This window comes from Trachurus trachurus (assembly GCF_905171665.1).
Source record: "Trachurus trachurus genome assembly, chromosome: 17".
NCBI lineage: Eukaryota > Metazoa > Chordata > Actinopteri > Carangiformes > Carangidae > Trachurus > Trachurus trachurus.
In genome coordinates this window covers 18,807,583-18,821,978 of record NC_139900.1, presented here as the reverse complement: position 1 = coordinate 18,821,978, position 14,396 = coordinate 18,807,583, and the positions used below count along the sequence as shown (strand labels likewise).

Sequence of the window (14,396 nt, the reverse complement as noted above, 5' to 3'; positions counted from 1 at the left end):
GTCGACCGAGAAGTCATTACAGGTGGTGCTGTGCCAGGTATCATTCCTGAATAGATTTTACATCATTTAAGAACAAACACTAACCAAGACCAAGCAAGTGAATGTATGAGTCAGTGCTTCACCATCACACCTGCTGTTCAAGGTACAGTTGGTCATTCAGTCTTACAGTGGACCAGCAGTAAGCATTAACATGACACAAAGCACCATTAAAGAGCCTTCCTCCAGGCCCTTGGCCTTTTGGCCTCCTGGTGGAAGCATCCATTCTTGTTGTGTAAATACCAGTTAACAAGCCCATCGCTCTGTTTCTTTCTGAAACACTTCCAACAGATGCTGCTCTCTGCTTTTTTTTTTTTTTTTTACAATGTTATGTTCAAGATTACTTCAGCTTCAATAATGGCACTCGGGAACAATATATTTAAATGGTAAGTACTACTATACTTGTAATATACCATTACCTCTGTGTGCTCCTGGCAGAGATGGAAACATAGCATTTAAGTCAAGTAGACTGACATCTCTGTACTTTCCACAGTAGCAGTTTGACAGCCAGCGGTGCCGCCACACTCATATTTAATTTGTTAAAGTCCTACTTGGTTCTGTATATCCAGGGGGGCAATAGATGGGTGATTTGAATGTTATGAACCCATTCAAGCACTCAGATTATCTATCTATCTATCTATCTATGGAAATAAGCAAATGGAGTGGCCACAGTGACATTTAAGGTGTGCTGATTTTTGGTTTTCAACATCAACTAGTAAGCTGAGTAAGAAGCAAACACACATTCAACACAGTAGCCTCTGATAGCAGCAGTGAATTTATCTCATTTGTCTATTCATCGTTAACTTGTTAAGATGAAAAAAAAAAAAAAAAGCAAACATCCCTCTCATCCGTTCCGATATGCAAATCCATTACAAAACTTATGTTCAGCTTCTCCGGCCACAGTAGTAAAAGCAGCAGCTATGAAACGCTGGTGTGTTACATCACTTCCTGTGTATTTCAATCACTACAGGCTAGAAAAAAAGTGTGTGTGTGTATGCGTCTGTGGCAGGTGAGAGTAATCAAGTGTAATTTCACATCCTTTGCTGCAAGCTACTACAAAGGCAACTGATTTCCTGTCAGCTCTGCCCGACACACACTATGTTACAATGAGTTGTACGATACAGAATAACTGTAGTTATATCAGCGCTGGTTGGCTCTCTCTGTGTGTGTGTGTGTGTTCCTTGGGGCTTTCATCAGATCACAACTCTACTAAGAGATTCTCGCAGAGTGAATGTTCCCTGGGCCGTGGAGCAGACGCCCGGCCTCCTCCTCCTCCTCTCTCCTCTTCCATTTCGGCCCCGGCTCAAACGCTCATCTCTATCTCACGGCAAACACACACGCAAAACACACACGCACACGTTTGGCAACCGAGGCCCAGCTGTTACCGCGGAGGGAATTAGGTGAACGGTCAATGTGCCGATTTAGACGTCAAATCTCATCAAAGGATGAGGCATTTAGCCAACCACACCCCTCTCTCTCTCCTCCTCCTCCTTCTGCCGTAAGGCTACACGTGGTGAGGAGCCCAGGGGGGGGGGGGTGGACCACATCTACCCTGACAACCACGAGGAAGAGGTAGGCATCTATACTGTCCACCGTCATCTAGGAAACCATCAACAGCACGGGTTCTGTTTACCTCATAAGCATCAAGGACGGTTTCTGTGTGATTCAGCTGAGCGATGTGGAAGAGAAGTGATTATATCGTCTGATAGAGTGGTTGTGATGAGCTGCAGGTTTTGTGGGATGGCAAATGACATCATTTTGGACGCTATCTGTGCCAAACAAGCATATTCCTCTACCATATGGAGAGTCTGATTTGCAGGCCAGGGCGTTTCTGTAGCAACACAAGGCTTCATTCACAATAGAGCTGCAACAATTAATCGATTATTAAATTAATTGTCAACTATTTTGATAATAAAATAATGGGTAGAAGAAGAAAAGTTAAAATTCTCTGATCTTAAATGTGAATATTTTTTGTTTTGTTTTTTTATGACAATAAACTGAGTATCTCTTTGGTTTGTGGCCAAAACAAGACATCTGAGGACGTCATCTTGTGGGTTTTTTCAACATTTTATTGACCAAACAACTTATCGATTAAATAATCAACAGATTGATCGATAATGAAAATAATCATTAGTTGCAGCCCTGATATTCCTCTACCATATGATGAGTCTGATTTGTAGGCCAGCACCACAATGATTCATTCAGAATAGAGCTGCAACAATTAATCCATTAACCGAACAATAATCAATTATTAAATTAATCGTCAACTATTTTGATAATAAAATAATCGGTTTGAGATTTTTTGATTTCAGCTTCTTAAAATGTGAATATTTCTGATTTCTTTGCTCCTTTGACAATAAACTGAGTCTCTCTTCAAAACAAGATATTTGAGGACGTCATCTTGTGGTTTGGGAAATACTGATTAACATTTTTCAAGATTTTATTGACCAAACAACTAATCGATTAATCGTTCAAATAATCAACAGATTGATCGATAATGAAAATAATCGTTAGTTGCAGCCCTCATATTCCTCTACCATATGGAGAGTCTGATTTGTAGGCCAGCACCACGATGCTTCATTCAGAATGATCTGTTGTGACATGTTGTACCTTTAAAACCAAAGTTGCATATTGAATGTTCAGTCAGGTTTTTATCAATCACGCCGCGGCTCTTATTCATAACTTTTTTCCGGGGTGCTGCGTAATGTCTCGCCATCTGATCAAGTCTTTCGCAGTGGACTCACATTTCTCTGTGGTAACTGTAGCAACACACCCACACCGACGCAAGGCTCTTTGCATTTTGATTCAGCGTGAACATGTCAACATCGTAGTGAGGTGTAGTGTGCCCTCAGAAACAAATCAAGTGAAGCGGGAGTGTTAAAAAGCCAAATTTGAGTCATCTCCATCTGCCACTGTAACCACTCAGCGTATGAAATACAGCGTTTCCCACAGGTAGGAAATATGCTTGTGGCATCTCTTTGAGTTTTGAACTGTTGTTTGGACAAGAGTGATCCGTTTATCACATAACTGATAATAATAATAATAATAATAATAATAATAATAATAATAATAATAATAATAATAATAATAATAATAATAATAATAATAGCTGCAGCTGTATATCACAGCATAATAAAACCACTTTCCTTCTCAGCATGGGCTCAAACACATGGTGGTTAACATGTGTGTGTTGTTACCAACAGCAAGGCTGCTCTTCAGGCCTGTCAATGAACTGTTCACAGCCAGAAAGAGAAAACAATAGTGACACAACTGAGAGGTTGTGTTCAGTTATGCGGCTTTACGAGCGCACGCTGATCTTATCAGTGTTTTCAGAGGTGACGGCCTGTTAATACTCAACCTCCGAAAAAGAGGGGCCGGTTTCAAGATGATGATGACTCAATAGAAGAACTTCATCACCCCTGTGAGAGAGCAGCCACCGTTATCTATGGTTCACCAACAGTCTGATTTCAGGTACAACAATGGCTACTTTGTCTAATTCTGAGGAACGATCCACATTTAACCATGAAATCAAAGTCGCACCATGTTTTTTACCCCCCAATCAGAAACTCCTTATGGACCAGGCCTGTTTGAAAAGTGATTGGAGTTATCAATGATCAAGATAGCTGCTAATTAAAATATTGACTGAATACTACATTTATTAAGGTGTGTAATCTGACTTTACTCTGGCATACAGTGTGCCCTATGCAGTATTTAGTTAAACTGTTGCTAACCAGTTGTGATAAAAGCATTGATCTTTTGTTTTTCCCTTCTTCATTGAAAATCTGGTGAAATGCATGGATCATCACAGCAACTTTTAACATACAATTCCACCATAAGAGCAAAACCGGCTTCCGTTTTTGACATTCGGAAAAAGGTGGATAGTCTGCAGCGACTGAACCTTCAAATTAAAACACTTAGAAATAGAGGCTAATTAATACAATTTGTAAAATAACATAAGCTCAAGGTAAAGCTGTTGTGACACAATTTGAAAACAGGAGACAGGACGTCCAGCAGACATGCACCTGAAGAAAGCAGAGGAGCGCTGATCATGGGTTATAATTCAAGCCTTGTTATGATCTCGATGTCAGATCAGCCACTTCTACCTCTACCTACAATACACACAAATGATGGCCATGCTGTACTGTGAGCTGTATATTCTAGGGAACCTGCTGCCTGACAGTAGGCACTAGGCAGTGTGCTGGCCACTCATGACAAATTAAATCAGTGTGGCAGCTGAGATGGTTTGAAAACAGGAATCAAGTCCGTTTTGCAACCTAACTCAAACTGAAACCAGAGAAACTGCAGAAGCGCTTTGATTGAAACCGTTTTCTTATCTAGCTTTTTGGAGGCGGCCACACGCACGCTGCCGGGTCCAACAACATAATTAACAGCTCCACATGTTCCTCTCTCACCTGAAACCGTACCCGATCGCCGAGCGGCTCTGACGCGTACGGTCGGAGCCGACTTGATAAATGAAGTGGCGATGGCCGGTGCCGCGGCTCAGGAATTCACACACTGACTGTGCAGCTCTGTCAAAACCACAATTATCGAGGCCGGTCCCGTTCAGCCGAGCTGAAACCACAGAACGTCGCTGCCAAGTTGAGTGCGACTGAATGGCCTCTCCAGCAGCCCAGAGGCATTACACAGCCATTCAGAGTGCAGCAGTGGAGATGAGCCTTCATTTAACACAAACCCAAACAGGAACTCTAATGAAAACAGTCATCAATGCACGACCGCACATGTGTCCCACTCACATGTGGCGAATCTCACAACTGGACCGGTGGTTAGTCCTGTTTAAAAAAAAATACTAAAAAGTTTTATCCAATTTAAATGTCAACTTCTTGCACCTACACATTTGTTGGCTATAAAATTTGAAAATGTGTCAACAACACAAACAAAACCCACGTGTCAAATTTCTGGTTCTACCTGTTCCTACACCGCATCATTTAAGTAATAACTTCTTCCAGACCGAGTAAAGGTGTGTTGGTCTCTGACGTCACCGTGTGTGGAATGAAAAGCTGTAGGCGCTCTGCTCCGCTTTGGCACAGGCCGAATGTTTCTAGGTCTCAACTGTGTTTGCACGACTCTCTGTCCTAGTCGGAGGAATCTGGAGGACAGTTTGGACATTGTGCTGATCTGAGAGGTCAAAACCATCTGTTTCTTTATCAGTTTTGTTTGTTTTTTCTAAACTTGGACGGCAATAAGGACATCTGCAGATTTTATCCGTTGCAAATGCTTTAAAAAGTCACAATGGGCCGCGGCGTAAATCACTTAAGTGTACACAATCCGAGTCTGCGGTGACGAAAGAAAGACAGAAAGGAGGAAGAGTGATCAGCCAACAGCGACTGAATGCAGTCCTGTCTGTGCTGTCAACAGTTTGGCGGCTAAACTGTCTGTAGCCTCCAGGCTCTACAACAGGAAATCTCTGCCATGTCAACAACACCGTGTTTCCTCTGAGACGCGGGCAGGCACAGACAAACACAACAAAGCCTGAGAAAAACTAAAAACTACACCGAAAAGCTCACAGGCAGACGCCGCCTAAATAGACGCAACTGATATTGAGTGATCTCCCTCTTCCTCTGGAGAACACGTGTGCACCCACCCACCCACCCAACCCACCTCCCCCGTTACCACTAGGATCTAAGCCGCTATAATTTATACCTTTGTTCCCAAATGGAGGACAGCGTGCAGGAGCTGGCTAGCTGTGTGTGTAATTACGCTCAAGTGAGGGGATGCAGGGCCGTGTGTTTGGGGCTGGGATTTGAGGCCCGGAAGGAAGGAAGAGAGAAGAGGAGGAGGAGGAGGAGGAGAAGCGGGTGAGGAGGGGGGGTGGTGGTGGTGGTCTAGAGAGAGAGAGAGAGAGAGAGAAGAAAGAGAGAAGCAGTGAAGCTAGAGAAAATCTGGTTATGTTACGCACGGCTGCTTCGTTAATGGACAGTGTGTGTGTGTGTGTGTGTGTGTGAGGTGGGGGGGGGGGGCAGTGGGGGTGGGTCAGCAGGAAAGGGCTGTGTTTATCCAATCTGTTCCCTGCCTTTACCATGTGGTAGGAAAAACCACTGGCCAGCTCTCAGCCTGATCACAGAGGACACAGAGGGCGAGAGACAGGCACAGTAGAAGGAGAGGGGGGCAAAGGAACCTGCTAGTGGAGAGGGAGAGAGTGTGTGTGTGTGTGTGTGTGTGTGTGTGTGTGTGTGTGTGTGTGTGTGTTCAGTGAGCTAAAAGAACCTGTTATATGATTTTGAAACTGAGCGTCTGGTCTCTGGAAATCACTCACATTCTCGTCAGAGTATCTAGCGAGAGAGGGGAGAATAGAAACTGGGAGAGGTGCAGCAACACAAGATGGAAATGATTGTTAGATAATAATTATTGTGAGTTGTTCCTCGACTTTTCAAAAGTTGGCAATAAGAAAAAAAAAAGAAAAAAGAATCATTCTGTATACAGTGGACTGTCACGATGAGTGGCCTTCCACTTCCGTTTAGTGCCATCTGAAGGGGACGGTCTCTGCTGTCAAAATGATGAGTCGATCGGCTCCCAACGGTCACAACGCTGGTGCAAGTGTGACCCACAAAGTCGATATTCAAGTCACTGCACACGGGCGGCGTCTCAAATCACAGAAAACCGAGTCAAATCAACGACGAAAAGGGAATTTATATTGCGTTAGATACCCTGTGTCTGATCTCTCGTTAAAGAGGTCACTAGATGCTTTTTGGGCTTGGAGACGCGTTCTGAATGAGCCTGATGCAAATGAAGCAAGCTACAGTCCACCATGCGGAAGTCAAACCAGAGTGATGGCTCTTTAACGGAGCATTTCTTTTCTCTTTTGGTCTGAAACTGGGTGGATTTTCTACTCGCGTGTCTTTCTGTGTAATTTCAATATGTCTGGGATTCAATTTGAGTTGTAGTGTTTCTAGGAAGAAGGCTGAATCTCGGCTTAAGCGAAAAAAGTTGATGCGTCAAAGCTGAAGGAAGCAAAGCAGAGGAAACGGGGGCCTGTGACTTACAGATCCACTGAAGCTTCTGCTCCACTGACGAGACACAAAGCAGCAGCACATCAAATCATCTGATCACTGAGGCAACTGCAATGTTCCTCTGAGAAAAAAAAAAAACATAAATTCCAGTCTGTCATTATGTTGAGGTTTGATGTTGATGGTAATTACTTTACTGCCCTCTTTCTGGCTGTTTATCTCAACCACCAACTCCTAATACCGGTATTCATATAATTTGCGTGGATGGAAACATGCAGCGATTCGGTATGCCACTTTGAATGGAAACTCAAGCTGTGTTGGCTGTGAAGTGGGAGCAACACGTTTCTAATGTATGTTCAATATACACCCACCGAGCACTGTAGTAGCAATCAGGATCAGTTCGGGCTGAAAGAAAAGCTACCTTAGCTTAGATAACCACTCTACTACCCAGACGGCACAGTGTCTTCCAGAGGGACACAGGGTCCTGGACACAGGACAGGTTCACGACACCATGTTAACTTCACACCATCACATTATCATTTTAAAACAACCTTTTAAACATTAAAAATGATCTTCTTCGTCAAGCTTCTTAGGGCACACTGGCCACTTAATTTTTGCTTCTTTTAAACAGAAGCAAAAAGCTCCAACTGAAAAAAGAAGACATGATGAACATACTGTATATCACACTACACAGTCCACTGTGTAGCAAAATCTTAAAGGTCCAGTGTGTAAAAATCATGGTATCTAGCATTCAGATTCTAGACTGCAGCGTTCACTCGCTCACACTCACCCCTCCCATCGGCAAAGTGACGGGTGCCTCAGAGGACAAAAAACATGTTTACCACGACTGGGAGTATTTCATGAGGTGAAGATCTAAACTATTATACGATATGCCTGCTGTTTCCTACCCCTTCTTCTTCGTAGGTTTATTCATGAACGTAAAACTCGCTCTCTGACTGGCTAGATTTTCCATTCAGGCTGCCGTACAAACATGGCGGCACAAGATGGCGACACTTTCTAAAGCAACACCCTTGCTATATTATAAAAGAAGAATTATATAGCTATGAAACCCAAACAAATTTTATAGCGATTATACAGTTAGACAAATATATTCATGGGTAGTATTCAGATTTTGCCAATTGTTACACACTGGACCTTTAACTCCACAACAGCTGCTAACAAAGACAATGGGGTTAGCAACGCAAACTGGTTTCCATATCATGAAAAACTGAAGCTGTACTGAAAAGGGAGCATTGGGAGAGACAAGAGTGTTCCTAATAAAGTGCCAAGTAAGTTTAATATAATACAAGTAGCATGTTCAACAAGAAGCTGCAGCATCTAGTCCACATCCAGCTCAGGTTGGGGGGTGGGGGTGATGGTAACAGGTCAGTTGGTATCAACTGATCACAAAAAAAATTGTGTGCCTGTGACACTGGTCTCTGCACAGCCATCGTGGTCACTCTCCACTCTTCTCACAGACTCGCTGAGAATGACATCAGAAGCATCATTTTATCATAAAGAAAACCCCCCCCATTTGATATGGAGGATGCAAACCTACATGACAATCAGAAATCAAACTGCTGCAGGTGAGGTGGGGGGAAATAGTTGCTCAGTGATGCAAATGAGCTTTCACACCGGCAAACTGCCACCGCGACAGCCTTTTGGGGAAAAACCCTGCAACTCTAAATTTCAAAAGGAGAGAGCCTTGTCAAAAACTAGAGGATTTGTCACAAACTGGGAGTCCTCTTCCACTTTTTCAAAAAAGAAGAAGAAGAAGAAAAAAAAAAACACCAGTGGTTTTGGGCTGTTGAGAGATTTGTCATCACAGCGTAGAGAAAGTACATGGAAATACTTCTGATGAGAACATCACAGGGAGTGCTTTCTTGATTCTCGGTCTAGATTTTAATTTTTAAACTAAATATGAATAAGACAGGAGTTACTAAGGAACGGGTTTTCTTGATGAATTTCCCACAACCCTGGCGACGGTGGCGTAGGCCTTCACGGAAGAGCAAACAGGAAGGCGCACACGCATGGGGTATATAGACCGGGCTCTCCAGCATGCTACCCACCCCTCTACACCTCCCCCCAATCAATCACTACAATTGACATGCCCTCAATGGGGCAGGCAGGTCTGGACTGTTTTCACAGATATTGGCCACTTCCCTTCCCTTCCCTGCCCCGCCTGCCTGCCTGCTAACAACCAATTAACTGCCAGGGCCCTCACTATAAAGCTGTGGACGCCCCCACCCCCCACCTTCTTCTTGAGGATCAAAAGTGCTTCCGTTGTGGGCCTGAACAAAGTCCTATGAACTGCTTTTTACAACTACAGCTGGGTTATGTTTCAGCTTGATGGGATCCCAGTTGCCGTGGCAGTGTAGATAATGACCAACTTCAGCTGACAATAACAACCACACTGAGCAAAAGAATCATTTAAGAGGAGATGGGATGGGAACAGGTACACACACATCTTTTCTAAGGAGGTACATCCCCCTTGTCTTGCATGTGCTTCACATATTGACCCATCTTACTAGCCTCACATTCATCTCCATCCTCCTATAGGTTGTTGATCCCAAAGCAAGTAACACATTCTCATCAGCTGTGTGGAAATGAGGAGCAGGAGAAGGGTGTGCATGGATGCCGCAACACACACACACACACACAACCGGGACACTTCAGAAATCCATGCAGAACATTTTTTGGGATTCAACAGGCCAGAATGTTTCCCGTGTTTTAGTTTGGCGTATTTGTTTCCCAGCAGCAGCAGCAGCAAGGTTAGACAATGTATGATAACAGAAGGAAGAAGAGGCAACACAGGATGTGTCATACATCAACACCGGGGGGGTTCAAGGGTAGATTAGAAGGCAGGTACATGTATGGATCAGAGTACTTGACAGGCTGTCATCTCTCACACACACACTGTGGTTTATCTATCTTTGTGCGGATCCGTCGCTGACATGAAGAACTCCTTTGTCCAAAACTATCACAACTCAATGCCTAATCCCAACTCTTAACCTGACCAAGACCTGATTCCAACTCAGACCTGTAAAAACCATCAAACCACAATTTAAACTTGTGGGGTCCAGTCCAGTTACAGGGGCCCACAAATATGATGAAACATAAACACATGCACAAAATGAGAGAGAGAGAGAGCGAAAAACACATTCAGCCCACACAGAAACACTTGAGAGCTTTATTAACACCAGCCTCTTCTCTAGGCATAGCACTTGGTCCAGAAGGCCCTTGCTGCAGGAGGGGGTGGTGGGGGGGCATAGAGGAGACGAGCGAAGCAAAGGGGGCAGAGGGAGTGACAGGTGAGAAGGAGGGATGAGAGAGCGAGAGAGACAGGCATGACAACAGTTTTGAATTTCACCATGGTGCTAACCTCTTGGCTGGTAATGGGAGAGCATGAGTGTGTGTGTGTGTGGTTGGGAAGAGGGGGTGTGGGGGTGGAGGGGGGGGTCAGACAGACAGCAAAGATGGAGAGAGAGAGAACAAGAGAGACAGAGAAGGTGTGAATGAAGAGCAGAAAGAAGAGGAGGGAGCTCATGGGCAAACAGGGAGTGGGTGGAGGTGGAGCGATGATGGGATGGCGAGATGAAAGAGACAAACAACAGCACCACTTCTCATCTGTAGTAACAGGGCTTGCCGTCCACATCCCATGATGATAGGAGACAAAATGGCCACCTTTACAAACACTAGAGCTCAGGCTGAGCCAACACCAACACCGGGCTCTCCATCCCAACTCCCCTCCTGGAACAACTGGATGTCAGCAGCTCCCTGCTTCCCGCTGGTCTGTAGAATACAACTCTAAAAAAAACTACAGCTTTTATAAACCTCACTAAAAGTACAAGAATGCTTCTGTGATTACTTTCAAGTCTGGTGTCTGATCATAAAAAAGTGCAGAGTGAAAAAGCCCACAGGAAGGAAGTTCGTACAATCTGCAGCAACCTCATAAATACAACAATCCCCACAAACTATGCAAATAAGAACAAATCAGCATCACCCATACACGGTTTCAAGTGTGTGATTCTCCCCTGATCTTGCTTGCATTGTTTTTTAAATTGATTAAAGCTACAGTGCCAGTCATGAGGCAAAACAACCCCCCCCCCCCCCCCCCCCCCCCCCAAAAAAAAAAAAAACTCTTAGGGGACAGGAAAGATGAGTTCAACACTAGAAAGAGGGCATTTTTTTTCAAAACAAATGACTAACAATGACACTTTCAAAAGTCGTTAAGTGAAAAATCATCCAGAGTGTGTTTCACTCTGATGGTAACGCCTTGGGACGATGTGCAAAAAAATAATTAAGTTCTATGGTCAAAGGCATCAAGAATGGCCGCAACATTAACAGTATTGTCAAGCACATTTTACAGTGGTCTGATAGATATTAGGGGATGCACAAAACAATTTGACCTCATCTGACCTCTTGCTCTGAGCAATTCAGAGGCTCAAACACTGTAGAGCAACGGAACAAAGCCGCCACATGTAACCTAACAATTATATTTGTATGGAAATTAAAAGTGTTAAAGTAAATGAGTCTCTTTGCCTAGTATAATGTACCCCCAACTGACCCCTTAAGTGTAAGGTGGCAGGGATTTCTGATGGTGTGTATGAGGCCGTTGGTCACGAGAATGACAAATATCAAAAATGTGTATTTACTCACGAAAAATGATTTTTTTAAAGCCTGGTGACAAAGTAATGATAAAGTAATGTAATCCAGCAACTAGTAGACAAACTGAGAATAAAACATGTTACTTGGTATAAATGTTAGTGCAATATTTTACTCTGTGAATACTGGTATTATCCACATGTCAAATGTTTTTTATACCCCAAGGCCGACCAGCCAAAGTTAAGACAAGCAACTCCAAGGTCACCTACACAACTTCCAGAGAAGACTAAATGAGTTTGAAAAAAAAAAACAGCCTCTGTTTAAAAAGAAAAAAGTACCAGTATTCAAATGAAGCTGATAAAAGTCTATGTCTCAAATGCAAAAGTGTTTGATTTGTCACTAAATCCACATCACGTAAGGGGGAATTAAACTTGTGTCCAAGTTAAAACAACTTGGACCAGCTGCCTCTCTAACAAACCAAGGCAGCCTTTTTAAAGCCCAAAGGGAGGAAAGAGTGCCTCAACTTTAACCACAAGAAAGGACAAGGAGACAAACGAGAGAGACCAAATAGTGCTGAACATCTGTTGTGTGTGTGGACGGGGCCTCTTATCTCTCCCTCTGTGGCCTGCTAAACATGACTAGCTGCCATCTTGGCTCACAGACACAAGGTGGTGGGGGTAGCAGGCTCCTGGCTCTGAAGCAGACAGGAGGAGGAAAATAACGAACTAGCACATGTCCACTGAATGTGTCAGACTGTGAATAAAACCACCATGTGAGAATGAATAGCAACGAGTGTGTGTGTGTTTCAGTGTGTGCGCACTAAGGGCACAACGCGAAGGTTTTTTTTTTATTGTTTGTTTGTTCCAGTAAATTTAGCGCGGTCAAAAATATGTGAGAGCGACAGGGTGACCATTATGCAAGTTGACCGATTGTAGCACACATAATGGAGAGAGAGGGCAGCAGCACGGACGCGCAGTGAAGGCGAGCTGGAGAGGGAGAAACACAGTCGGCCGTGTAAGAAGCACCGGCAGGTGTTGTGAGAAGCCTTTTCTCCCGTCCGCACCGAGTAACAAGTGTAGCCGTGGTGCTTATCAAACTTCGGTCGCCGGATACAGCGCAACGTTACAAAACCATCTGTCATAACAAACACCAAAACTTAGAAAACAGCTCGGGAGGACAGGTAGTCTTAGTTTGCGCTTTAACTTCGACAAAAAAGTGAAACTAAAGATTCATAAAGTTAAATTCCCTGCCCGAAAGCTATGCGCCGACGGTTACCCGGGGGTGGGGGTAGGGGGGGAATGGTCTCCGCTCGTACACAATGAGGATGAGGAGCCACTAGCAGGCTAGCTGAACTTCTGTGTCCTAGCGCTGGGCTAACCTCCAGCGGCTAGCAGCACGGCTAATTAGCCTATCAGCGGTGTTTCGCACGTCGTTTCGGACCGAGCGACGACGCGCTCATCACGGTTTTCCCCTCAAAATAAGACACTTTACTCTCAACTCCAAGGCTGCACATCAGTGCACGGGTGCCCACTGTACACTTGGAGAGCTTTTGGTGACATAAATAGTGTTAGAAACAACGTAAAAAAAACACGGTTGTGTGGAATGACCGCCTGGCCTCGCCGACCCCCCTCCTCCTCCTCCTCTCCACTGCTCTATCCCTTCCGTCCAATAAAACTAGCGACTACTACGTACACTTCACACTGCCCCATTCCAATAAAAACACACTAACTCAGTAGAAATACAACTATTATTCGTAGTTTTATATGGAAACACTTTAATTCAACCCAGGCGAAGCGGTTTTTGGCCGAATATGCCAAGTATCCTCCGCTGGGAATCTCCCTCAGAGCTGCGCTCATTCAGTCGGCCAGTGACTCACCTCTACGCTCGAGCCACCTCGTGTCTCCTGGAGGCTTCAACACAATTAGCTAACAGTGCTAACACACACTTTTAAAACACAATCAAGTCAATATTTCCTTTTACAAAATTCAACAAGTAGTCGGGGGAAACGGACTCGGAGACAGAGACGCTCTCCGCGTTGAGCTGGAATTTTTTTCTTTCCACTTTTCAACTGAGTAATGGGACTGTTGTGCGTGTGTATGTGTGTGTATGTGTATGTGTGTGTGAAGAGAGAGCGATACAGCGGGTGGCAAAGCTAAACTTGCTATTGTTAGCATGTCGGCATGGCAGCTACATGGACCTTCAATGACTTTCTGCTGAAAGTGAGAAAATTAAAGAGACGCTAAATAAACCAGCAGCCCTGAACACAACCCCATGCACCGAGTCGGATCGGACCGAAATGCCCGTTCGACTGAAATCCCAACTGCCACGGCGGATTAAAGAGTCCGGCAGCGCTGAAAAGTATGGAAAACTTACTATTCAGAGAGAATAAAAAGGTCCTAAACGAGAACCTGTGGTTACAATGAAACTGAGGCTCTTGGACTGAAATATGTTCGACAAAATTAAAAATCCACTCAGTCGAAAAATGCATTTGTTAGCTTACCCAGCAAGCTCGGTCACTTTAGGCTTTTTATCAAAATCAACTCCTTGTTGGTAGGGTTAGTATCTCCGCTTGCTTGAAAAAAAAATCCACCGTGGTCCTTTTTTCGTATGAAATATAAATAAACAGAGGGGAAAAAAGTTCAAGTTTTATGTTTTTCATTAAATATTTCTCCGGCGTGTCTCGCATCCGCAACCTCGCCGACTAGTGTGCGTTGCTCTTCTCTCCTTTGTGTTAATTTCACTCGAATCGAGTTTAATCCGATCGATCCCTCGGCTGGTCGCGCTCCCGAG

General features: G+C 44.2%; 1 protein-coding gene across 2 annotated transcripts in view; it reads right to left on the bottom strand.

Moving 5' to 3' along the window:
• chd7 (chromodomain helicase DNA binding protein 7) overlaps positions 1-14,396 on the bottom strand; it is a 72,998-nt gene extending 58,602 nt beyond the window's left edge. For both annotated transcript variants that reach the window (XM_083991905.1, XM_083991906.1), the window contains exon 1: positions 14,107-14,396. The gene's annotated coding sequence lies outside the window, so the exon portion shown is untranslated. The remainder of the gene's footprint in view (positions 1-14,106) is intronic.